The 24,687-nt window shown below is 51.7% G+C and overlaps 1 long non-coding RNA gene, 9 other non-coding genes and 1 pseudogene across 10 annotated transcripts in view; all 11 read left to right on the forward strand.

Annotated features, from left to right (window-relative positions):
- Positions 1-24,687, forward strand: part of LOC103351271 (uncharacterized) — a 159,936-nt gene that overhangs the window by 81,655 nt on the left and 53,594 nt on the right. The window contains exons 11-24 of the long non-coding RNA XR_016217283.1: positions 1,660-1,703; positions 3,307-3,372; positions 7,615-7,659; positions 8,899-9,009; positions 9,389-9,432; positions 9,649-9,799; positions 9,935-10,037; positions 10,187-10,231; positions 11,382-11,509; positions 11,648-11,690; positions 14,662-14,791; positions 15,185-15,229; positions 16,475-16,585; positions 16,973-17,016. This is a non-coding gene — a long non-coding RNA (uncharacterized LOC103351271). The remainder of the gene's footprint in view (positions 1-1,659; positions 1,704-3,306; positions 3,373-7,614; positions 7,660-8,898; positions 9,010-9,388; positions 9,433-9,648; positions 9,800-9,934; positions 10,038-10,186; positions 10,232-11,381; positions 11,510-11,647; positions 11,691-14,661; positions 14,792-15,184; positions 15,230-16,474; positions 16,586-16,972; positions 17,017-24,687) is intronic.
- On the forward strand, positions 1,340-1,420 carry LOC127483919 (small nucleolar RNA SNORD115). Its single transcript, XR_007910710.1, has one exon. It is a non-coding gene; the product is annotated as a small nucleolar RNA SNORD115 (small nucleolar RNA).
- LOC127483973 (small nucleolar RNA SNORD115) lies at positions 5,506-5,587 on the forward strand. Its single transcript, XR_007910764.1, has one exon. It is a non-coding gene; the product is annotated as a small nucleolar RNA SNORD115 (small nucleolar RNA).
- Positions 7,301-7,381, forward strand: LOC127483930 (small nucleolar RNA SNORD115). The gene has a single exon (XR_007910721.1). It is a non-coding gene; the product is annotated as a small nucleolar RNA SNORD115 (small nucleolar RNA).
- On the forward strand, positions 9,079-9,159 carry LOC127483900 (small nucleolar RNA SNORD115). Its single transcript, XR_007910691.1, has one exon. It is a non-coding gene; the product is annotated as a small nucleolar RNA SNORD115 (small nucleolar RNA).
- LOC127483942 (small nucleolar RNA SNORD115) lies at positions 9,870-9,950 on the forward strand. The gene has a single exon (XR_007910733.1). It is a non-coding gene; the product is annotated as a small nucleolar RNA SNORD115 (small nucleolar RNA).
- Positions 13,068-13,141, forward strand: LOC127483988 (small nucleolar RNA SNORD115; annotated as a pseudogene).
- Positions 14,861-14,941, forward strand: LOC127483907 (small nucleolar RNA SNORD115). Its single transcript, XR_007910698.1, has one exon. It is a non-coding gene; the product is annotated as a small nucleolar RNA SNORD115 (small nucleolar RNA).
- Positions 16,655-16,735, forward strand: LOC127483899 (small nucleolar RNA SNORD115). Its single transcript, XR_007910690.1, has one exon. It is a non-coding gene; the product is annotated as a small nucleolar RNA SNORD115 (small nucleolar RNA).
- Positions 18,417-18,497, forward strand: LOC127483934 (small nucleolar RNA SNORD115). The gene has a single exon (XR_007910725.1). It is a non-coding gene; the product is annotated as a small nucleolar RNA SNORD115 (small nucleolar RNA).
- On the forward strand, positions 20,226-20,306 carry LOC127483950 (small nucleolar RNA SNORD115). The gene has a single exon (XR_007910741.1). It is a non-coding gene; the product is annotated as a small nucleolar RNA SNORD115 (small nucleolar RNA).

Below are 24,687 nucleotides of genomic sequence, written 5' to 3' on the forward strand. Positions count from 1 at the left end.
GGATGCCAAGGTACCTCCTGTTCCCAAGCTTTCACTCCTCCTTGGAGGCACCAGGCCACACAAGAGGAGAGGCATTGTCAAGCACAATGCCCATACCCCATCTTTGGCATGTGTATAGTATATCAGTGGGCAGTACAATAGGAAGAAGGTCTCCATAGATACACGGGCTGAGCCACAGTGTTCCAGTGTGTTCACACACCATTACATAAGCACCCAAGCCTGAATGGAGATGCGTATGGTAGACCCAGTGCCACTGAGGACTCCTTGGGTGCATCTCATGCTACCAGTCCTCTGATTCCAAGGCAATGCTAGCACTTTCATGTCCAGCCAGAGTACCAGTCCAGATTTGGGCTGCTGGCACAGGAAGGAGCAGTGGGAAAGCTGCTTCTGGAAGGGCATGGCACAAGTGGCCTTCTCCAGCCAGTGCCCAACAAGTCCATCAGTTCATGAATGAAGTGGGCAGAGCTTACCTGATAAACTGTGCCTACAGGTGTTGCCTCCTAGGAAACCTCACATGGGCCAATGGAGTAAAATACCTTAATCTTACCCTGCTGTCCATTCACACCAACCCCATTTGCACAGATGATATTAGCAGAGGGAGCCTGTGGGGAGCAACTGGGAGCAACTCGGACTAGACTAAGTTACTGGAATTAAGACTTATTCTATGCATCTGCTCTCCCACAATATGGCGCTGGGAGAGGAGGAAACAGCTTCTACACAGCTGCCTCCAGTTCAGCCAATAAACTGTAGGACCTGCTCCTGATTGGAGGAGAGCAGCGTACTCGGCGTGTGGGTAGCAGAGTTGGGATTGGTGGAAGAGGACTATAAAGGAGGAGAGAGACAACATGCACCAGGAACATCTATCTGAAGGAATACCTGTGCAGCGCCCGAGAGAGCCGGCCGGCGGTGTGCCGCTCCCCTGCGGAAGTGGGGAAAGTGGCAGGGGGCCCACCCCTCCACGGAGGTGGAGGGATGGTAGCCAACCCGGGAAGAACCAGCAGCAAACCCGGGGAGGGCCGAGCAGACAAAAGAACAGCGCAGGGTCCTGTGTCGTTCCTCCATGAAGACGGGGAGCGACATAATGGTGCCGTGACTCGGATATGAAGCCTAGGCAGGGTTTAGTGTCATTCCTCCACGAAGAGGGGGAGTGACAGGAGCCTCTTTGGCATCCAGTGTGCTGGGAGAAAAGGATATAGTCAAGGCCTCAGTGGCAAATGAAGTGCTTGTGTGGACACCGTTGGTAAAGGAAACATGTGAGCACTCCAAGGGTAAGACAATCCATCCAGACCCTGAAGGTGGGATGGCGCCAAGGGTTTCCCATGGTGTGGTTCTTAGGGTTGGGTCAATGATGAGACCTCATACTGTCTTGAAGAGAGATGATGACTTAAAAATCACGCTCAATAGGATTACACTGAGGCCCAGCCTAGTGACAGTGGTGCAAGAGGATCTTGGTGTAACCATGTGCCTTTCAGGGGAGGAGAACCTGGGGACCTTCAGGCTCTCCAGACCAGAACATAGTCTCCAGGCAATGCTGCTGCTTATGCATTACTTGAAAAAATTCTTTCCTCCTTGAGTTTGGTGTGTGCTCTCCGCTTCCCACATTGCAGAGATGCACTGAGGGCTCCTTCCTCAGGTCCTGGATCCCTTTCTGTCTTTCAGGGAGATGAGCTGCCTGGTGGGGCACCCTTCAACCAGGGTTCTAGGTGAGTAGATGAAGTGTCATTTGGGTTTCTGCGAGACAATAGGGTTCTGGCGGGTAATCCCAGAGAGGCCTGAGGAGTGGACCTATGGCCATGTTCCTGATTGAGCTTTGCATCTTTGGGCTCTGAGATGCAGATCAACTAACCTAAACCTCTGGCCTGTTGTGGGGCCAAGAGAGTATGGAAATTGTTCCTGAGGGAGGAGTCACATAGAGCCAATGCTGCCACTCGGTCTTGGTGGGCAGCTGCTGCTCTGGGTTGCCTTGCTGGTGTGGGCAGACACTGAGGATCAAGCTACTGAGTGGAGGCAGTGCCAAGATTTGCAAGGAGATGTGGGCTATGGGCCATGGACCACACTGAGACACTGAAGGAGGTTTGGTGGGACAGCAGGCTCTGCAGGTGCCTGGAAGCTGGTAGTCAGAGGTGTGTCAACATGTGGTCCATAGCATCTACAGGGTTGTGCCAAGCATGCACCATACCCATCCCTTGCTTTTCCAAGGGGTTGGCATCAGAGACTCATGGCTGGACTTCCACTGAATAGAGCCCATTAAGGACACCAGAACATCTCCTGGTCCCAGGCTGGGGCTCCTTGACTGAAGGCACCAAGGCCCCATTAAAGAGTGGGCCATGGCCAAGTCTGATGCCCTTTCCCCACCATAGAGATGTTTATGGACTCTAGTGGGTAGCCACTGTAAGAGTGTGGGGAGCAACTGAGACTAGACTAAGTTACTGGAATTAAGACTTATTCTATGCACCTGCTCTCCCACAATATGGCGCTGGGGAGGAGTAAACTTCTACGCAGCTGCCTCTCACCAATTTGACTGATGAGCTGCAGGAGCTGATCCTGCTCCTGATTGAAGGAGAGCAGCGTGCTCGGCGTGTGGGTAGCAGAGTTGGGATTGGTGGAAGAGGACTATAAAGGAGGAGAGAGACAACATGCACCAGGAACATCTGAAGGAACACCTGAGCAGCCCCCGAGAGAGCCGGCCGGCGGTGTGCCGCTCCTCCGCGGAAGCGGGGAAAGTGGCAGGGGGAGCTGCCCCTCCACAGAGGTGGAGGGGTCAGCAGCCAACCCGGGAAGGACCAGCAGCAAACCCGGGAAGGGCCGAGCAGACAAAAGAACAGTGCAGGGTCCTGTGTTGTTCCTCCGCGAATGGGTAGCGACATAAGAGGAATGTATCTCCCAGATGCACAAGCACAGCTCCTTTGAGGTAGTGTGTGTACATAGCCTGCACCTGAGCTCCAAGATCTGAAAAGGGATGCCATGTTGCTAGGCCCAGGGTCCCACCAGGGAAGCCTTGTTTGTATCTCATGCCACCAGTCCTCTGTTTGAAGGCTATGCTGGCAATTGCAATCAATCCCAGGTACCAGCCTTGGGCTTTTGGAGCCAGAAAAAAATGGTAATGGAAGCCACTTCCAGCCAGGTGACTCAGCCCAAGTGGTATATACCAGCAGTGACCAATATGCCAAACAATTTCTGAGAAAGGTGGTTGTAGTAACTGCACATCTACAAGGGTAGCCTCCTGAGAAGCCTCACATCAGTAAAATGGGGGAAATGATGCTCTGAGCAGCGTGCTTAGATCATGCCCCTGCTTTCTGTTCACAGCTGGCCCCCTCATCATGCCACAGATGATGTTGGCTGAGGAAGCCCCTGTGGATTCCAGTGCATGGGGTAAGGGCTGTGATCAAGTCCCCAGCATCCCATGAGCTGGTGCTGCCAACCTCACTGGCAAAGGAAACATCATTGTCTACCCATCCAGTGGTATAAGGGGATCTTGCATAATCAGATTCTTTCGAAGGGGGAGATCCTGGGGACTGGAGACTTCAAAGCCCCCCATGTAACGATGCCATCCTCAGCCAGGAAAGGCTGCTGGTGCAGGATTTGCACAAGCTCTTCCTCACGGTGTGTGTACTCCCTGCTGTATGATTTGCAGGGCTGCTCTAGGGGATCCTTCCTCAGCTCCTTTCTTCCCTTTGTATCTTAGTGAGACGAGCTGCCAGGCAGGGCACCATCTCACCTGTTTATTAGTTGAATGGATTAAGGATGTAATTAGGCACATTTGGGGCAGCAGGGGATCTTGGCAGTTCACCTGTTGTGAGCCTCAGGAAGACCAGGAAGGCAACCTAAGGCCATGCTCCTTAGGTCTCCTTAGGAACTGTGCTCCTTAGGTCTCTGATATACAGATTGACTCACCAGAACCCCTGGCCTGTTTTGGGGCCAATAGTGTAATTGAAATGGTTCCATAAAGATGGATCACCTGGCCGGCGCCGCGGCTCAATAGGCTAATCCTCCGCCTTGCGGTGCCGGCACATGGGGTTCTAGTCCCGATCGGGGCACTGGATTCTGTCCCGGTTGCCCCTCTTCCAGGCCAGCTCTCTGCTGTGGCCAGGGAGTGCAGTGGAGGATGGCCCAAGTGCTTGGGCCCTGCACCCCATGAGAGACCAGGAGAAGCACCTGGCTCCTGCCTTCGGATCAGTGCTGTACGCTGGCTGCAGTGTGCGGGCCGCGGTGGCCATTGGAGGGTGAACCAACAGCAAAAGGGAGACCTTTCTCTCTGTCTCTCACTGTCCACTCTGCCTGTCAAAAAAAAAAAAAAGATGGATCACCTAAGGCCACTGCCATCCTTGGGCCTTTGTGGGCTTCAGCTGCTCTGGGTTGCCTTGCTGGTGTGGGCAGAAGTAGGTGGACACTGAGAATCAGGCCACTGAGCGAGACCTGGGCTAAAATTCACTAGGTGACCCAAGCCATGGACACAGTATGGCAGCAAGGAAGGTTTGGCAGGGTATATCTGGCTCTTCATGTTCCAGGCAGTCTTGTAGGTGATGGGACCACTGGAGCCTAGGATGCAGGGAAGCTCAGGCCAGTGCCCTGTAATTGGGCTGATACAAATGAGGTATGTGACCTGTTAGTGCTGCCAGCACACCCCATCCTCGCAACTTGTCTTATCCAGGTGCTGGCATTCACAGGCCATGTGGGTAGGCTTCAGACTCACTTGAGCCTAGTAAGGACGATAGGGGCCTTCAGGGCTTGGGCTCTAGCTCATTCATGGAAATCTCTAAAGCTCCATGAAAAAGTGGACCATGTTCCAGCCCAATTTTGGATTGTATAATTTACTGAGGTAGGCTTTGACAATCAGAGGAATGTATCTACAGAGTGCACAACCTCAGCTCCTGGGATGTGGTATATGCACAAATCCTGCCCCTGAATGTGGGGTTTTTACACCAACACCATGTTGGTAGGCCCAGAACCTGTGGCAGCCTCCTTGTGTATGTCTTGTAGGACCACAACTCTGATGCTTAGCCCAGATCCTTGCTTACTTGTCCAGTCTAATTGCCAGTCAAGACCTGGGTCTTGGGGCAGAAAGGGGTAGTGGGGGCAGACACTTCTGGCAGGACAGTCCTGCCTGAGGGACACTCTCTCTCCCAGTAACCGAGAGGTCCAGCAATTTCTGATGAGGTGGGTAGAACTAACCCAATGCCAGCACATCTATGGGAGAAGGTACCTGGAAAGCCTCGCCTGGGTCAAAGGGCCCAAAAGCATGTGCTGGAACCACTGTAACGTAGTCTGCCTCTGCTGTGTGTTTACACTTGTCCCCTTCTCTGTCCCACAGATGTCGTCACCACAGGAAGACCGCTTGAGAATCAGTGCCATGGTACAGGGACTGTGATCAAGGCCCCAGTGGCCCATGAGCTGATAGGGCCTGCCCCTTGAGAGAAAATGCCAATGACTACCAAATATAAGCCAATCAATCAGAACCCTGGTATGGGATGGCAGCAAGACATTTTCATGGGTTGTTGCTGGGGTGGGTCAATGATGAGACCTCATATTGTCTCAAGGAGATGTTGAAGACTTAAAAATCATATTCAGTAGAATTACGCTAAGGTCCAGCCTAGTGACAGTGGGTCAAGAGGACCCTGGGATAACCAGATGTTTTCCAGGGGTGGTGACCCTAGAGATTGAAGATCTTTTTGCCCCCCAGGGGAGGTCAGTGTCTACAGGTAGGAGCAGCTGCCTGTGCTGGATGCACCCAAAGTTCTTCCTCCTTTGGCTTGGTGTGTACTCCCTAAGTGTGAATTACTAGGCAGCACTGGGTGCTTCTTTTTCACTCCCTTTCACCCCCTTGTGCCTTTCAGTGAGATGTGCTGCCTGACAAGGCACCCTTGGTACTGGGGTTCTAGGTGAGTGGATGTAGAATGTCATTAGGCCTGTGTGGGGCATCCGGTGACCTGGGCATGGACCCAGTGGGAGCCTGAGGGGTAGACTCAGAGAGAAACAGGGAGGCAGCCTCATGCAGTGCTCCTGAGCGAGCTGTGCCTCTTTAAGCTCTTAGGTGCAAAACAACTCACGTGAACCAATGGCCTGGTGCAGGGGAAAAGTGAGGAATGGAAAGAATTCCTGAGGGAGTGTTCATGTGGGTCCAGTGCCTCAACATTTCCTAGGTGGGCTGTAGTGGCTCTGGATTGCCCAGCCTGTGTGACTGGATGTGGGCAGACACTGAGGAATAGGCCTCTAAGTGGAGCAGGACACAAATTCACTAGGAGCCCCAGACCAAGGGAAACACGAAAGCAGTGAGGAGGTTTGCCTGGAAGCCTGGGAAATTCACGTGGGTGGTGGTTAAGCTGGAGCCTAGGCTACACTATTGCTCTGGCTGATACCTGGTAGGGGGATCCCAACCAGGTATTCCCTAGAAAACTGTGCCAGGCAAGTAACATGCCACTGAGTGCCTCAACCAGGGATGGCTGCTCAAGGGCCACATGAGTGCACCTCAGCCTCAGTTGAGTGCCTCAAGGATGCCAGAGACCCTCCTGGGCATGGGCTTCTTCTCCATGGGAGTCTCCAAGTCCCCAGGGGAGGACTGCACCATGGTACAGCCCCATGACTGCACCATCTTTGGGATTTGTATGTGAATCCAGGGGACAGTGACCACAGCAGGAATGTATCTCCAAGTGGTAGAGAATGAGCTTCCAGGATGCAGTCTGTGCATGCAGCCTGGCCCTCAGCACCCTGGCCTGGACTGGGATGCCATGTTTCTAGGGCTAGGACCAAAAGAGGGCCTCCTTGAGTGTGTCTCACATGATCAGTTTTCAAACGCCAAGGCTGTGCCAGTGCTTGCTTGTCCAGCCCAGGTACTGGCCTGGACCTGGGTCACTGGGGCAGGATGGAGCATTGGGGGAAGCCACATCTCTCAGTGAGACCCATCCTATGTGTCCCTCTTGGTCCAGTTACCAACAGGTCCAGCCATCCACACGTGATGTGGGAGAAGCTTGTCAAAATGCCACGCCTAGAGGGTGGGCTCCTAGGAATTGAAACTGGGCTGGTAGGGCCAAAGCGTGCATTGGAACCAGTGTACTCTACTGTTCCTACTGTCTGTTCACAGTTGTCACCTTCCCTGTCTATATATGATGTCACCAAATGATGCCCCTGTGAGTTTCACTACCAGGGTGGAAAGGGCTGTGATTGAGGCCCAAGCAGCCCATGAGCTGGAAGTGTCATCCCTGTTGGAGTAGGAAACATCCATGACTTCCAATGGTAAACTAATCCATGAAGGTCCTGAATTTTGGTTGGTGAAGGGATGTCCTTTGTAGTGGTTCCTGAGGTTGGGTCGATGATGAGACCTCATACTGTCTTGAAGAGAGATGATGACTTAAAAATCATGCTCAATAGGATTACCCTGAGGCCCAGCTAGTGACAATGGTGTAAGAAGACCCTGGGATAACCAGGTGTTTTTAGGGGAGTAGACTCTGGGGACTGGCCACTTCCTGGCTTCACTGGTCAAGACATACTCCATAGACAGAAACTCCTTATGTCGGATGCACCAAGTTTCTTCTTCCTTAGGCTTGGTTTGTGCTGTCAGTTGCAGAGCCATGCTGGGGGCTCCTTCCTCAGCTCCTTTCTTCCCCTTCTGTCTTTCAGTGAGTAGAGCAGCCTGGTGGGGCAACCTTTCAACAGACTTCACAGGTGAGTGGATGGTTGTAGTTAAAGGGCCTTTGAAGGGTTGCAGGAATTCTGGGTGGGTCACCTGTCACACCTGAGGTGTGGACCCATGGAAACACAGGAGGGCAGCCTCAAGCACTGCTACTTATTTAGCTCTGCACTTTGTGTTCTGATGTCCAGAATACCTTAGCTGAACCTCTACTGGTGTGGGGCCAAGCAAGAAATGCAAACATTTCCTGAGGGAACATTCATGTTGCCTCAGTGCTGCCACTTGGTCTGGGTGGGCTGCACTGGCTCTGAGATGCCTTGCTGGATTGGTAAGAATTGGGTGGTCACTGGGGATCTGTCTTCTGAGTGGGGGCACTTTTTAGGTTTGGTTGGAGGTCTCATGAGGACAATCAGAAGGAAAGAGGGACATTGGAGGGGTAGCCAGGTTTGCAGGTGCCTGACAGCCTGGAGCTTCAGTGTGTTGCCTGGCTACTGGTGTGTACAACACAGGGACACTCAGGCTGGTGCCCAGTCAGGGGTTTGCTGACACATAGGTCCTGGTATCTGTGGGGTGCTTCCAGGAATGAGCCATCCTACTTCTTGACTCATCCATGGGCTGGCATGTGGGTCACATGGGTGGGCAGCTGACTGTGTTGAGCCCAGCTAGAATGCAAGGACCCCTCCTGGACCCTTATTTCGTCTGCTCCATGATAAGCAGCAAGGCCTTATGTTAGAGGTAGGCGATAGTCCAGACCTCCGCCTGTAGTTCAACATATACAGGACTAAGGTAGACTGGAACCACAGGAGGAAGATGTCTCCAGTGAACACAGCTAGACTGGGGGAATCTAGTGTGTGCATGCAGACTAGACCTGAATGCCTGGGCGTGTGCAGTGGTGACTTGTTATTAGGCCCTGGACCCCACCACCGGCTCCCTTGGTGTATCTCATGTGACTAATCCTTTGAGCGCAATTCTGTGCCAGTACTTGGTTGCACCACCCAGGTCCTGGCTAAAGCCTGAGAATCGGGTTCAGGAAGGAGCAGTGGAGGAAGTAACTTCCAGTAGTGTAACCCAGGCTAAGTAACCCTCTCGAGTTCAGTGACCAAGAAGTCTAGCAGTTCTCAGGCAAGGGGGGTGGAGTTGCCAACAGACCACACTCACATGACTGGCCTCCTGGAAAGCCTCACTTGGGCTCTACATGTCCATAGCATGTCGTAGTAACGTGCACTTAGTCTGTCCCTGCTGTCTGTTCACACCCACCCCATCCTCTTCCACAGATGAAGTCACGAAAAGAAGCCCCTGTGTGGTTCAGTGCCTCAGGGACAAGTGCTGTATCAAAGCCTCAGTGGACCGTGAGCTGCTGGTGCCAGCCCCCTGGACCGCCCCAGGTAAGCCAATCCATCTGGGTCCTGAAGTAGATGGCTCCAAAGGCTTCCCATGCTGTGGTTCCTGTGGCTGGGTCGATGATGAGACCTCATACTGTCTTGAAGAGAGATGATGACTTAAAAATCATGCTCAATAGGATTACGCTGAGGCCCAGCCTAGTGACAGTGGTGCAAGAGGATCTTGGGGTAACCATGTGCCTTTCAGGGGAGGAGAACCTGGGACCTTCAGGCTCTCCAGAACATGGTCCCAGGCAACGCTGCTGCTTCTACATGATTTGAAAAAGCTCTTTCCTCCTTGAGCTTGGTGTGTGCTCTCTGCTTTCCAAGTTGCAGCTACACTGGGGCTCCTTCCTCAGGTCCTTGATCCCTTTCTGTCTTTCAGAAAGATGAACTGCCTGGTGGGGCATCCTTCAAAAAGTGTTCTAGGTGAGTGGACAGAGGGTGTCATTTGGGTTTGTGTGAGGTAACAGGGGTCTGGCGGGTAACCCCCAGGAGCCTGAGGAGTGAACCTATGGCCATGCTTCTGATTGATCTCCCCACATCTACAAGGGTAGCCTCCTGAGAAGCCTCACTTAAGCTGAATGGGGAAAATGATTCTCTGGAGCAGCATACCAAGATCATGCCCCTGCTGTCTGTTTACAGCTGGTCCCCTCACCATGACAGATGATGTCTGCTGAGGAAGTCCCTGTGGGTTCCAGTGCTCATGGGGTAAGGGCTGTGGTCAAGTCCCTAGCAGCCCATGAGCTGGTGCTGCCAACTTCACTGGTGAAGGAAATGTCACTGTCTACCTGAGGTAAGCAATCCATCCAGATCCTACGGGTGGGATGGCACCAGGGGTTTCCCATGGTGTGGTTCTTAGGGTTGGGTTGATGATGAGACCTCATACTGTCTCGAAGAGAGATGATGACTTGAAAATCATGCTCAATAGGATTACGCTGAGGCTCAGCCTAGTGTCAGCGAAGCAAGGGGCTTTTCATGATTAAGTTCCTTCCAGGAGGAGATCCTGGGGACTGGAGACTGCAGCCCCCCAGGTAATGATGTCATCCTCAGGCAGCAAAGGCTGCTGGTGCAGGATGTGCACAAGCTCTTCCTCACGGTGTGTGTACTCCCTGCTGTATGATTTGCAGGGCTGCTCTAGGGGATCCTTCCTCAGCTCCTTTCTGCCCCTTGTATCTTTTAGTGAGACGAGCTGCCAAGTGGGGCACCTTCTCGCCTGTGGTGCTAGGTGAGTGGATGGAGGGTGTCACTGGGCATGTGTGAGGCTGCTGGGTGTCTTGGCAGGTCACCTGTAGTAAGCCACAGGGATTGAGCATGAGTACTGAAAATGGTTCCATAAAGAGGTATCACCTGAGGCCACTGCCATCCCTGGGCCTCTGTGGGCTTCAGCTGCTCGAGCTGCTTACTGTTATAGGCAGCAGTGGGTGGACACTGGGAATCAGGCCACAGAGCTGGACCACTGCTCAGATTCACTAGGTGACCCAAGCCATGGGCACAGTGCGGCAGCAAGGAAAGTTTGGCAGGGTAACCGGCTCTGTATGTTCCAGGCCGTTCAGAGATTTATGTGGCTGGTGTTGCCACTGGAGTCTAGGATATAGGGAAGTTCAGGTCAGTGCCCTATAATTGGGCTAATGACAAATGAGGTATGTAACTGTTAATGCTGCCAGCACCACACCCTGTCCTCACAACTTGCCTCATCCAGGGGCTGGCATTCGCAGGGAGTGTGGGTGGGCCTCGGACTCATTTGAGGCTAACAAAGATGATAGGGGCCCTCCAGGCCCTGGGTTCTAGTTCATTCTTTGAAAGCACTAAAGCTCCATGAAAGAGTGGGCCTTGATCCAGCCCTCTGCCCATACCCCATCTTTGGGATGTGTACAGTAGTCAGGTGGACAGTGACCTCTGGAGAAAGTTGTCTCCAGGGTTTACAACCTCAGCTCCCGGGATGCAGTGTGTGCACACAGCCTGGCCCTGAGTGTTGCATCTTTAAGATGACACCATGTTGGTAGGCCCAGGACACATGGCAGCCTCCTTGTGTAAGTTTTGTGGGACCACAACTCTGATGCTTAAGCCAGGCCCTTGCTTACTTGTCCATTCTGATTCTCAGTTGGACCTGGGTCTTGGCGGGGCAGGAAGGGGCAGTGGGGGCAGCCACTTCCAGCAGCACGGTCCTGCCTGAGTGGCACTCTCTGTCCCAGTAACCGAGAGGTCCAGCCATTTCTGATGAAGTTGTTGGAACTAGCCCAACCCCAGCACGTCTATGAGAGTAGGCACCTGGGAAGCCTCACCTGGCTCAAAGGGGCCAAAGCATGTGCTGGAACCACTGTATCATAGTCTGCCTCTGCTGTGTGTTCACACTTGTCCCCTTCTGTGTCTCACAGATGATGTCGCCACAGGAGAACGCTTGAGAATCAGTGTCAGGGTGCAGGGGCTGTGGTCAAGGCCCCAGTGGCCCATGAGCTGGTGCGGCCTGCTCCGTCGGAGACAAAAATGTCAATGACTGCCCACTGTAAGCCAATCCATCAGAGCCCTGGAAGTAGGGTCGCGGCAACATGTTCCCGTGGGGTGGTTCCTCTGTTGGGTCAATGATGAAACCTCATGGTATCTTGAAGAGAGATGATGACTTTTCATTCTCTTTGTCTTGCAGTGAAACAACAGAGTGATGCTGTAAACTGTACCCCAGGTCTCAGGTGAGTAGATGGCGGGGGCCATATGGCTTGTTTGGGGGATCAAAGGGCCAGAGCAGATCACCCTAATATGAGCTGAGGGTTGGACCCATGGAAATGAAGCAGTGCAGCCTTGTGCCCAGTCTGAGTCAGCTGTGTCCCTTAGGACCTTGAGATACAGAGCTTGCATGAACACCTGGTGGGATATAGGTCAAGCAAGGATGGCAACGGTACCTGACTGGGACACATGTGGGGCAAGTTCCCCACATGTCCTAGGTGCACTGCAGCAGCTCTGGGTTGCTTTGCTGGTGTGGCCAGAATTTGTAGACACTGAGGATCAGGCCTCTTTGTAGGAGTAGTTCTCAGACTCTTTACAAGTCCCAGGATGAGGAAAAAAACCAAAGCAGGGAGAGAGGTTTGGCAGGGCAGCTACCTCGGCAAGTGCTTAGCAGCCTGGGAATTTCATGTGGGTCAGAGGCCGCAGGACCCTATGATATAGGGAACATATGGACAAGCACCATTCTGCAGGGTACTGACACCTGACCCAGAGCACCTGCAGGGTGGTGCCAGACTTGCCACATCCCACCACTTGCTGCTTCCATAGGCTGTCCTTCCTAGCCTCATGAGTGGGCTTCAGACTGATTTGAGCCAGGCAAGGATGCCAGGGCCTCTCCTTTTAGCGATTCTCACTCCTCCTTTGAGGCAGTAAGTCCACACAGGAGGAGAAGGGCATTGCCAAGCCCAATTCCCGTACCCCATCTTCGGCATGCTATGGGACATAAGTGAGCAGTGACAATAGAAAGGTCTCTCCAGATTCACAGCATGGGCTACAGTGTTCCATGTGCTCATGCAACATTCACATAAGTGCCAGAGCCTGGATGGAGATGCCATATGGTAGGCCCTGGGTCCCTCCAGGGACTCCTTGGTGCATCTTGTGCTATTGGTCCTCTGATGCAAAACAGTGCTAGCACTTGCTTGTCTAGCCGGGGTACCAATCCAGATTTTGGTGGCTGAGGTGGGAAGGAGCAATGGGAAAGCTGCTTCTGTCATGACAGCATGGCAGAAGTTGCCTTCCTGCCCAATGACCAACAAGTCCATCAGTTTATGGGTGAGGTGGGCAGCACTACTTGATAAACCATGCCTATGCATTGCCTCCTGGGAAGTCTCACATGAGCCAATGGGGTCAAAGTACACTCTGGAACAAGTTTACCCTAACCTGCCCCTCTGTCATTCACACCAACACCCTTTGCACAGATGATGTTAGCAGAGGGAGACCCTTCAGAATCCTATGCCCTGGGAGCAAAGGATATAGTGAAGGACTCAGCGGCACATGAGCCAATGGTGTGGGCACAATTGGTGAAGGAAATATCTGTGCATGCCCAGGGTAAGCCAATACATCCAGGCCCTAGGGGAGGGAGGGTATGCAGAGAGATGATGACTTCAAAATAATGCTCAATAGGATTATACTGAGGTCCAGTCTACTGACAGTGGGTCAAGAGGACCTTGGGATAACCAGGTGCTTTCCAGGGGAGGAGACCCTGGAGTTTGAAAACCTTTTTGCCCCCGAGGCCTGGTCAAAGTCTGCAGGTAGGAGCAGCTGCTTGTTCTAGTTGCAATCCAAGTTCCTCCCTCCTTTGGTGTGTGCTTCCTAGTATGATTTGGGCTGCACTGGGAGCTCCTTCATCAGCTCCTTTCACACATTATGCCTTTTAGTGAGATGAGCTGACTGACAAGGCACCCATAGACCTGGGGTTCTAAGTGAATGGATGGAGGGTGTCATTTGGCTTGTGTAGGGCAACAGGTGATCCGGGACTATCACTGAATGGGAGCCTGAGGGGTAGACTTGGAGGGAAACAGGAAGGCAGCCTCAGGCAGTGCTCCTGAGTAAGCCGAGTCTCGTTGAGTTTAGGTGCAGAACAACTCAACTTGAACCAATGGCCTGGTGCAGGGGCAAATGGAGGAGTGGAAAGAGCCCTGAGAGAGTGTTCATGTGGTTCCAGTGCCCCAACTAGTCCTACGTGGGCTGCAGTGGCTTTGGGTTGCCCTGCTTGTGTGACCAGATGTGTGCGGAATCTAGGGAACAGGCCTCTAAGTATAGCAAGGTACAGAGCCCCAGGCCAAGGAAAACACGAAATCAGTGAGGAGGTTTGGTGGGGCAACCAGCTCTGAGGTGCCTGGCAGCCTGAAATCTTCACTCCAGTGGATCATGGATCCATTGGAACCTAGGCTGTAGTAGTGCTCAGGCTGATATCTGTTAGGGGGATCCCAACACACTGGCCATGGCACCTAGAAAATTGTGCCAGGCAAGCAACATGCCACTAAGTGCCTCAACCAGGGACGGCTGCTCAAGGGCCACATGAGTGCACCTCAGCCTTAGTTGAGTGCCTCAAGGATGCCAGAGACCCTCCTGGGCATGGGCTTCTTCTCCATGGGAGGCTCCAAGTCCCCAGGGGAGGACTGCACCATGGTACAGCCCCATGACTGCACCATCTTTGGGATTTGTATGTGAATCCAGGGGACAGTGACCACAGCAAGAATGTATCTCCAAGTGGTAGAGAATGAGCTTCCAGGACGCAGTCTGTGCATGCAGCCTGGCCCTCAGCACCCTGGCCTGGACTGGGATGCCATGTTTCTAGGGCTAGGACCAAAAGAGGGCCTCCTTTGTGTGTCTCATGTGATCAGTTTTCAAATGCCAAGGCTGTGCCAGTGCTTGCTTGTCCAGCCCAGGTACTGGCCTGGACCTGAGTCACTGGGGCAGGAGAATCAGTGGAGAATGCCACATCTCTCAGTGAGACCCATCCTATGTGGCCCTCTTGGACCAGTGACCTACAGGCCCAGCTGTTGGGAAGCTAGGTGAGGGTAGCTTGCCAAGACACCATGACTAGAGGGAGGGCTTCTGGCAATTTTCTGGACCAGTAGGGGCAAAGCATGCCTTAGAACCAGTGTGCTCTACTGTTCCTACTGTCTGTTCAGTGATCGTCTTCTCTGTCCACAGATGATATCATCAAAGGAAGCTCTTGTATATTCCACTGCCATGGTGGCAACAGCTGCGATCGAGGCCCAAGCATCCCATGAGCTGGAGGTGCCATCCCTGTTGGAGTAGGAAACATCCGTGACTTTCAATGGTAAACTAATCCATCAGGGCCCTGAGCTTGGGTGGAGTCAGGACGTCCTGTGTTATGGTTCCTGAGGTTGGGTCGATGATGAGACCTCATACTGTCTTGAAGAGAGATGATGACTTAAAAATCATGCTCAATAGGATTACACTGAGGCCCAGCCTAGTGACAGTGGTGCAAGTTGGCATTGGGATAACCAGGTACCTTCCAGGGGAGGAGACTCTGGAGACTGGTTACCTTGAGGCCTGTCAGGCCAGGACACAGTCCACAGGCAGAAACTGCTCGTGTTGGATGCACCCAAGTTTCATCTTCCTTGGGCTTGGTGTGTGCTCCCCACTGTCAGTTGCAGGGCTGTGCTGGGAGCTCCTTCCTCAGCTCCTTTCTTCCCCTTCTGTCTTTCAGTGAGTAGAGCAGCATGGCAGGGCATCCTGTCAACCCACTTCACAGGTGAGTGGATGGTGGTAGTTAAGGGGCCTTTGAAGGATTACAGGAGTGCTGGGTGGGTCACCTGTCACACCTGAGGTATCGACCCACGGAAACACAGGAGGGCAGCCTCAAGCACTGCTACTTATTTAGCTCTGCACTTTGTGCTCTGATGTCCAGAATATCTTTACTGTACCTCTATTGGTGCATGCCAGATAAGAAATGCAAACGTTTTCTGAGGGAACATTCACGTTGCCTTAGTGCTGCAACTTGGCCAGGGTTGGCTACACTGGCTCTGAGTTGCCTTGCTGGTTTGGTAAGAATTGGGTGGTCACTGGGGATCTGACCTCCAAGTGCAGGCACTTCTTAGGTTTGTTTGCAGGTCTCAATGTGAACAAACAGAAGGAGAGAGAGGGATATTGGAGGGGTAGCTGGCTTTGCAGGTACCTGGAAGCCTGGACCTTTAAGTGGTTTGCCTGGCTACCGGTGTTTAGAACACAGGGACACTCGATCAGCTACCTGGTCAAGTGTTGCTGACACATGGGCCCTGGCACCTGTGGGGTGCTGCCAGGCATTCAAGATCCTGATCAATTTCCACATCCAAGGGCCTTCAATCATGTGTCACATGGGTGGGCATCAGACTGAGTTGAGCCCAGTAAAGTTCCCTCTGGGCCCTCATTCCCACTATTCCATGATAAGTAGCAAGGCTCATCTTAGGGGTAGATGATGGTCCAGCCCAATATCCATACTCCACTTTTGAGACATATACAGGACTGAGGTGAACTGGAACCACAGAGGAAGGTATCTCCACTGAACACAGCTAAAATTGGGGGAATCCAGTGTGTGCATGCAAACTAGACCTGAATGCCTGGGCGTGTGCAGTGATGATTTGTTATTAAGCCTGGGACCCCACCATGGCCTCCTTTGGTGTATCTCATATGACCAGTCCTCTGAGCGCAATTCTTTGCCAATACCTGCTCCTTATAGCCCAGATCCTGGCTGAAACCAGGGAATTGGGTATAGGTAGGAGCAGTGGTTGAAGTCACTTCCTGTAGTGTAACCTAGCCCAAGTAGCCATATCTAGCTCAGTGACCAAGATGTCCAGCAGTTCTTGGGAAAGGTGGATGGAGCTTGCCAACAAGCCACACCCACATGACAGGCCTCCTGGAAAGCCTCACTTGGGCTCTACATGTCCAAAGCATGTCCCAGTGCTTGTGTACTTAGTCTGTCCCTGCTGTCTGTTCACACCCACCCTATCCTCTTCCACAGATGAAGTCACGAAAAGAAGCCCCTGTGTGGTCCAGTGCCTCAGGGACAAGTGCTGTATCAAAGCCTCAGTGGACCGTGAGCTGCTGGTGCCAGCCCCCTGGACCGCCCCAGGTAAGCCAATCCATCTGGGTCCTGAAGTAGATGGCTCCAAAGGCTTCCCATGCTGTGGTTCCTGTGGCTGGGTCGATGATGAGACCTCATACTGTCTTGAAGAGAGATGATGACTTAAAAATCATGCTCAATAGGATTACGCTGAGGCCCAGCCTAGTGACAGTGGTGCAAGAGGATCTTGGGGTAACCATGTGCCTTTCAGGGGAGGAGAACCTGGGGACCTGCAGGCTGCCCAGACAGAATGTGAGCCCCAGGCAGAGCTGCTTGTTTGGATGATATGAAAAAGCTCTTTCCTCCTTGAGCTTGGTGTGTGCTTTCTACTTTCCAAGTTGCAGAGCTGCACTGGGGGTTCCTTCCTCAGCACCTTGGTCTCCGTCTGTCTTTCAGGGAGATGAGCAGCCTGGCCTGGCACCTTTCAACAAGAGTTCTAGGTGAGTGGATGAGGGTGTCATTTGTGATGTATGAGACCACAGGGGTCTGGTGGGTAACCCCACTGCAGACTGAGGAGTGGACCTATAGCCATTCTCCTGATTGAGCTTTGCATCTGTAGGCTTCAGAGGTGCAAATCAACTAACCTAAGCCTGTGGCCTGCTGTTGGGCCAAGAGAGTGTGGAAATGGTTCCTGAGGAAGGGCTCATGTGGAGCCAATGCCTCCACTCAGCCTTGGTGGGCAACCGCTGCTCTGCGTTGCCTTGCTGGCATGTATAGACACTGAGGATCAAGCAACAGAGTGGGGGCAGTGCTGAGATTTGCAAGGATACCTGGGTCATGAACCACACTGAGGAAATGAGGAAGGTTTGGTAAGGTGGCTGGCTCTGCAGCTGCCTAGAAGCCTGGCAGCTTTATGTGTGTCAGAGAGCTATTAGAGCCTCGTAAGCAGGAATGCTCAAGCTGGTAGTCAGGGGTGTGCCAACACGTGGTCCATGGCACCTACAGGGTTGTGCCATGCATGCACCATCCTTGCCACTTGCTTTTTCAAGGGATTGGAAACAGAGGCCACATTTGTAGGCTTCCACTGAGTAGAGCCCATTAAGGACACCAGAGCACATCTCCTGGTCCCAGGCTGGGCTCCTTCTTTGGAGGTACCAAGGTCCCTTTAAAGAGTGTGCCATGGCCCAGGCTGATGCCCTTTCCCCACCTTAGGGATGTATATGGACTATTGTGGGTAGCTGCCATAAGACGAAGGTATCTCCCTGATGCACAAGCATAGCTCCTTGGATGTAATGCTTGTACATAGCCTGCACATGAGCTCCAAGACCTGGAAAGGGATGCCATGTTGGTAGGCCCTGGGTCCCACCAGGGAAGACTTGGTTGCATTTCATGCCACCAGTCTGCCACTTGAAGGCCATGCCAGCAGTTGCATGTAAGGCCAGGTAACAGCCAGAAAAAATGGTAGGGGAAGCCACTTCCAGCAGGGTGACCCATCCCAAGTAGAGTACTCTGGCAGTGTGACCAATATGCCAAACAGTTTGTGAGAAAACAGGTGGTAGCCTGCCTGAGCTCCATATCTACACGGGTAGCCTCCTGAGAAGCCTCACTTGGGCTGAATGGGTAACATGGTGCTCTGGAGCAATGTAGCCAGATCATGCCCCTGCTGTCTTTTCACACCCAGTCCCCTCACCATGCTGCAGGTGATTTGAGTTGAGGAAGCCCCTGTGGCCCCAGTGCCCTTGGTTTAAAGGCTGTGGTCAAGGCCCCAGTGGCCCATGAGCTGGAGTTAGCAAACTCACTGGTGAAGGAAATGTCAATGTGTACCTGAGGTAAGCCAATCCATCCAGATCCTAGAGATGGGATGGCACCAGGGGCTTCCCATTGTGTGGTTCTTAGGGTTGGGTCGATGATGAGACCTCATACTGTCTCAAAGAGAGATGATGACTTGAAAATCATGCTCAATAGGATTACGCTGAGGCCCAGCTTGGAGGCAGTGGTACAAGGGGAGCTTGCAGAATCAGATTCCTCCAGGAGAGATTTTGCGTATTGGAGATCAAGGCCTCCCAAGTAATGATGCTGTCCCCAATAGGAAAGGCTGTTGGTGCAGGATTTGCACAAGCTCTGTCCTCACTGGGCTTGGCTTGTACTCCGTGCTGTACATGTTGCAGGGCTGCACTATGGAATCCTTCCTCAGCTCCTTTCTGCCTCTTGTGATTTTCAGCAAGACAAGCTGCAAGCCACGGCACTATCTTGACTGTTTTGCTAGATGAGTGGATGGAGGGTGTCACTGTGCATGTGTGGGGGAGCAGGGAGTCCTGGCAGGTCACCTGTAGTGAGCCTCAGGGATGGAACCACGAAAACACAGGAAGGCAGCCCAAGGCCATGCATGTGTCTGAACTGTGCTCCTTAGGTCTTTCATGTATTGATTGTTTGAAAAACCCTGGGCCTATTTTGGAGTCAATAGAATAATAGAAATTTTTCTATGAAGAGAGGTCACCTGAGGCCACTGTTATCACTTGGCCTTTGGGACTTCAGCTGCCCTAGCTCATGTAGGCAGAAGTGGGTGGACACTGGGAATCAGGCCACAGAGTGGGACCAGGGCTGAGATTCACTAGGAGTCCCAAGTCATGGGCACACTTGGCAACAAGGACCGTTTGGCAGGCTATCTGGCTCCACATGTTCCAAGCAGTCTTGGAGTTTTATGTGGGTGATGGGACCACTGGAGCCCTGGATGCAGGGAAGCTCAGGCCAGTGCCCTATAATTGGGCTGATACAAATGAGGTATGTAACCTGTTAGTGCTGCCAGGCATGCCCCATCCTCACAACTTGCCTCATCCAGGGGCTGGCATTCGCAGGCCACATGGGTGGGCTTTGGACTCACCTGAGCTTAGTGAGGATGGTAGGAAGCTTTCAGTACCTGGGCTCTAGCTGCTCCATGGTAAACACTAAAGCTCCATGAAAGAATGGGCCATGATTCAGCCCAGCACCTGTACCCCAACTTTGTGATATGTACAATAATCAGGTGAGCAATAAACACTGGAGGAAAGTATCTGCAGGGTGCACAGACTCAGCTCCTGGGATGTGGTGTGTGCACACAGCCTGCCCCTCAAGTAGAGGTCTATAGGAATGCACCATGTTGGTAAGCCCAAAACCCATGGCGGCCTCCTTGTGTAAGTCTTGCAGGACCACAACTCTGATAATAAGGCCAGGCCCTTGCTTACTTCTCCATTCTGATTTCCAGTCAGGACCTGGGTCTTGGGACAGCAAGAGGCAGTGGGGGCAGCTGCTTTTGGCAGGACAGTCTTGCCTAAGTGGTACTCTCTGTCCCAGTAACCAAGATGCACATCCGTTTCTGATGAGGTGGGTGGAACTAGCTCAACCCTAGCATATCAATGGGTGTAGGCACCTGGGAAGCCTCACCTGAGTCAAATGGGCCAAGGCATGTACTGGAACCACTGTATCCTAGTCTGCCTCTGCTGTATGTTCACACTTGTCCCCTTCTCTGTCTCACAGATGATGTAGCCACAGGAGAACCTTTGAGAATCAGTGCAGGGTGCAGGGGCTGTGGTCAATGCCCCAGTGGCCCATGTGCCAATGGGGCCTGACCCGTTGGAGAAGAAAATATCAATAACTTCCACTGTAAGCCAATCCATCAGAGCCTAGTAGTGGGATGGCAGCAACATGTTCCCATGGGGTAGTTGCTAGGGTGGGATCAATGATGAGACCTCATAGTATCTTGAAGAATAATGATGACTTAAAAATCATGCCCAATAGGATTATGCTGAGGCCCAAGCTAGTGACACTGGGTCAAGGGCACCCTGGGGTGGCAAGGTACCTTACATGGTGTAAGACCCTGGGGACTAGAAACTTTGAGGGCTCCTAGGCCAGATACAGTCACCAGGAAGGAACAGAAGTTCCTGCAGGATACACCTAATCCCCTTTAGCTTGGTGTGTGCTCCCCTCTGCTTAGTTGTGGGGCTGAACTGGAGATTCCTCCCCACATTCCTTTCATGTCTTGCAGTGAGCCAAGCTGATGGTGTGACCTCTATCCCAGGTCTCAGGTGAGTAGATGGCAGGACCTTATGGCTTGTGTGGGGCATCAGAGGATCTGAACAGACCACCCTGATATGAGCCTGAGGGTTGGACTTATGGAAACCCAGCAATGCAGCATTGGGCTATGCTTCTGAGTGAGCTGTGCCCTTAGGACTATGAGGAAGGGAAAGAGCTTGCACAAACACCTGGTGGGGCGTGGGTCAAGCAAGGGATGGCAATGGTACCTGGCTGGGGCACATGTGGGGCCAGTTCCCCACTAGTATTAGGTGTACTTCAGTAACTCTGGGTTGCTTTGCCGGTTTGGCTGGAAGTGGGTAGACAAGAAGAATCAGGCCTGTGTAGGGGTGTTTCTCAACTCTAAGGAGGCCCCAGGATGAGGAAAAAAGCAAGGCAGGGAGAGAGGTTAGGCAGGGCAGCCACCTCTGCTGGTGCCTGGCAGCCTGGGAGTTCCATGTGGGTCACAGTCCACAGAACCCTATGATGCAGGGAACCTCTGGCCAGGGACCAGTCTGCAGGGTACCAACACCTGATGCAGAGCACCTGTATGGTGGTACCAGACATACCACATCCCACCACTTGCTGACTTGCTGCTTCCATGGGCTGGACTTCCCAGCCACATGAGTGGGCTTCAAGTGAGTTGAGACAGGAGAGGATGCCAGGACCCCTCCTGTTCCTGAGCTTCCACTCTGCTTGGAGGTACCAATTCCACACGGGAGGAAAGGGGCATTGCGAACTCCAATGCCCATACCCCATCTTTGACATGTGGACATGTGGTAGGCCCAGGGTCCCATGAGGACTCCTTGGGTGCATCTCAAGTTTCTGGTCCTCTGATGCCAAGGCAATGCTACTACTGTCATGTCTAGCCAGAGTACCAACCCAGATTTGTTCTGCTGCTACAGGAATGATCAATGTGTAAAGTGCTTCTGGAAGGCTGCATGGCACAAGTGGCCTTCTCTGCCAGTGACCAAGAGTTCATCAGTTTATCGGTGAGGTGGGCAGTGCTTACCTGAGAAACCATACCTTTAGATGCTGCCTCCTTGGAAGACTCCTATGGGCTGATGGAGTCAAAGTACTCTCTGGAACAAGTTTACCCTAACCTGTCCATTCACGCCAATGCCTTTTGCAGATGATGTTAGCAGAGGGTGCCCCTTCAGCATCCAGTGCCCTGGGAGCAAAGGGTGTAGTCAAGGCCTCAGTGGCACATGAACCAATGGTGTGGGCACCATTGGTGAATGGAACATTGGTGCATGCCCAGGGATAAGCCAATCCATCCAAGCTCTGGAGGTGGTATGGCACTAAGAAAGATGATGACTTAAAAATGATGCTGATAGGATTATGCTGAAATCCAGCCTAGTGACAGTGGTGCAAGAGGACCTTTAGACAATCAGGTGCTTTCCAGGAGAGGAGACCCTGGAGATTGAAAACCTTTTTGCCCCCCACCCCAGGCCAGGTCGAAGTCTGCAGGTAGGAGCAACTGTTTGTGTGGATGCACTTCAAGCTCCTCCCTCCTTTGGCTTGGTGTGTGCTTGGATTGTCGCCCAATGGGAGCCTGAGGGGTAGACTCGGAGAGAAAAAGGAAGGCAGCCTCAGGCAGTGCTCCTGAGTAAGCTGTGTCCAGGGGACAGTGACCACAGCAGGAATGTATCTCCAAGTGCCACAGACTGAGCTTCCAGGACCCAGTCTGTACATGCAGCCTGGCCCTCAGCACCCTGGCCTGGACTGGGATGCCAAGTTTCTAGGGCTAGGACCAAAAGGGTGTCTCCTTGAATGTGTCTCCTATGACCAGTTTTCTTTTTTTTTTTTTTTTAAACTTTTATTTAATGCATATAAATTTCCAAAGTACGACTTATGGATTACAATGGCTTTCCCCCCATACCGTCCCTCCCACCCACAACCCTCCCCTTTCCCACTCCCTCTCCCCTTCCATTCACATCAAGATTCATTTTCGATTATCTTAATATACAGAAGATCAGCTTAGTATACATTAAGTATGGATTTCAACAGTTTGCTCCCACACAGAAACATAAAGTGAAAAATAATAGATGATTTTTTAAAATGATGATGAAATCAGAGCAGACCTATTGTCATGTTTGATCCCAGTGAGAGTCAAGTTGGGAATTGATAATTTTTTTTTTTTTTTTTTTACAGAGGATCCGTTTAGTATGCATTAAGTAAGGATTTCAACAGTTTGCACCCCCATAGAAACACAAAGTGAAATATATTGTTTGAGTACTCGTTATAGCATTAAATCTCAATGTACAGCACATTAAGGATAGAGATCCTACATGAGGAGTAAGTGCACAGTGACTCCTGTTGTTGACTTTACCAATTGACACTCCTGTCTATGGCATCAGTAATCTCCCTATGCTCCAGTCATGAGTTTCCAAGGCTATGGAAGCCCTCTGAGTTCTCCGATTCTTATCTTGTTTAGACAAGCTCATAGTCAAAGTGGAGGTTCTCTCCTCCCTTCAGAGAAAGGTACCTCCTTCTTTGATGGCCTGTTCTTTCCACTGGGATCTCACTCGCAGAGATCTTTTGCCAGAGTGTCTTGGCTTTCCATGCCTGAAATACTCTCATGAGCTTTTCAGCCAGCTCCGAATGCCTTTAGGGCTGATTCTGAGGCCAGAGTGCTATTTAGGACATCTGCCATTCTATGAGTCTGCTGAGTATCTCACTTCCCATGTTGGATCACTCTCCCCTTTATTTACTCCATCAGTTAGCGTTAGCAGGTACTAGACTTGTCTATGTGCTCCCTTTGACTCCCAGTCCCTTCACCATGACCAACTGTGAACTGAAACTGATCACCTGGAACAGTGAGATGGCATTGGTACATGCCACCTCGATGGGATTGAATTGGAATCCCCTGGTATGCTTCCAACTCCACCACTTGGGGCAAGTCAGCCTGAGCATGTCCCAAATTATACATCTCTTCCCTCTCCCATTCCCACCACCATGTTCAACAGGGATCACATTTCAGTTAATTTTCAACACTTAAGAATAACTGTGCATCAATTACAGATCTAAACCAGTCATATTAAGTAGAACAGATAAAAAAAACTACTAAGAGGGATAATGTATTTAGATGTTCATTAACAGTCAGGGCTATGCTGATCAAGCCACCATTTCCCATAGTGTCCACCTCACTCCAACAGGTTTCCCTCTTGGTGTTCAGTCAGTCGTCACCGATCAGGGAGAACATATGGTATTTGTCCCTTTGGGACTGGCTTATTTCACTCAGCATGATGTGTTCCAGATTCCTCCATTTTGTTGCAAATGACTGGATTTCGTTGTTTCTTACTGCAGTATAGTATTCTAAAGAGTACATATCCCATAATTTCTTTATCCAGTCTATCGTTGATGGGCATTTAGGTTGGTTCCAGGTCTTCGCTATTGTGAATTGAGCTGCAATAAACATTAGGGTGCAGACCTCTTTTTTGTTTGCCAATTTAAATTCCTTTGGGTAAATTCCAAGGAGTGGGATGGCTGGGTCGAACGGTAGGGTTATCTTCAGGTTTCTGAGGAATCTCCAGACTGACTTCCATAGTGGCTTGACCAGTTTGCATTCCCACCAACAGTGGGTTAGTGTCCCTTTTTCCCCACATCCTCGCCAGCATCTGTTGTTGGTAGATTTCTGAATGTGAGCCATTCTAACCGGGGTGAGGTGAAACCTCATTGTGGTTTTGATTTGCATTTCCCTGATTGCTAATGACCTTGAACATTTTTTCATGTGCCTGTTGGCCATTTGGATTTCCTCTTTTGAAAAATGTCTATTGAGGTCCTTGGCCCATCTCTTAAGTGGGTTGTTGGTTTTGTTTTTGTGGAGTTTCTTGATCTCTTTGTAGATTCTGGTTATTAACCCTTTGTCTGTTGCATAGTTTGCAAATATTTTTTCCCATTCTGTCGGTTGTCTTTTCACTCTCCTGACTGTTTCTTTTGCAGTACAGAAACTTCTCAATTTGATGCAATCCCAATAGTTGATTTTGGCTTTGACTGCCTGTGCCTCCCGGGTCTTTTCCAGAAATTCTTTGCCTGTGCCAATATCTTGAAGGGTTTCTCCAATGTTCTCTAGTAACTTGATGGTGTCAGGTCGTAGATTTAGGTCTTTAATCCATGTGGAG

The sequence above is a fragment of the Oryctolagus cuniculus genome, chromosome 12 (genome assembly GCF_051225735.1).
Source record: "Oryctolagus cuniculus isolate XC-2025 breed Fujian yellow rabbit chromosome 12, ASM5122573v1, whole genome shotgun sequence".
Taxonomy (NCBI): Eukaryota; Metazoa; Chordata; class Mammalia; order Lagomorpha; family Leporidae; genus Oryctolagus; species Oryctolagus cuniculus.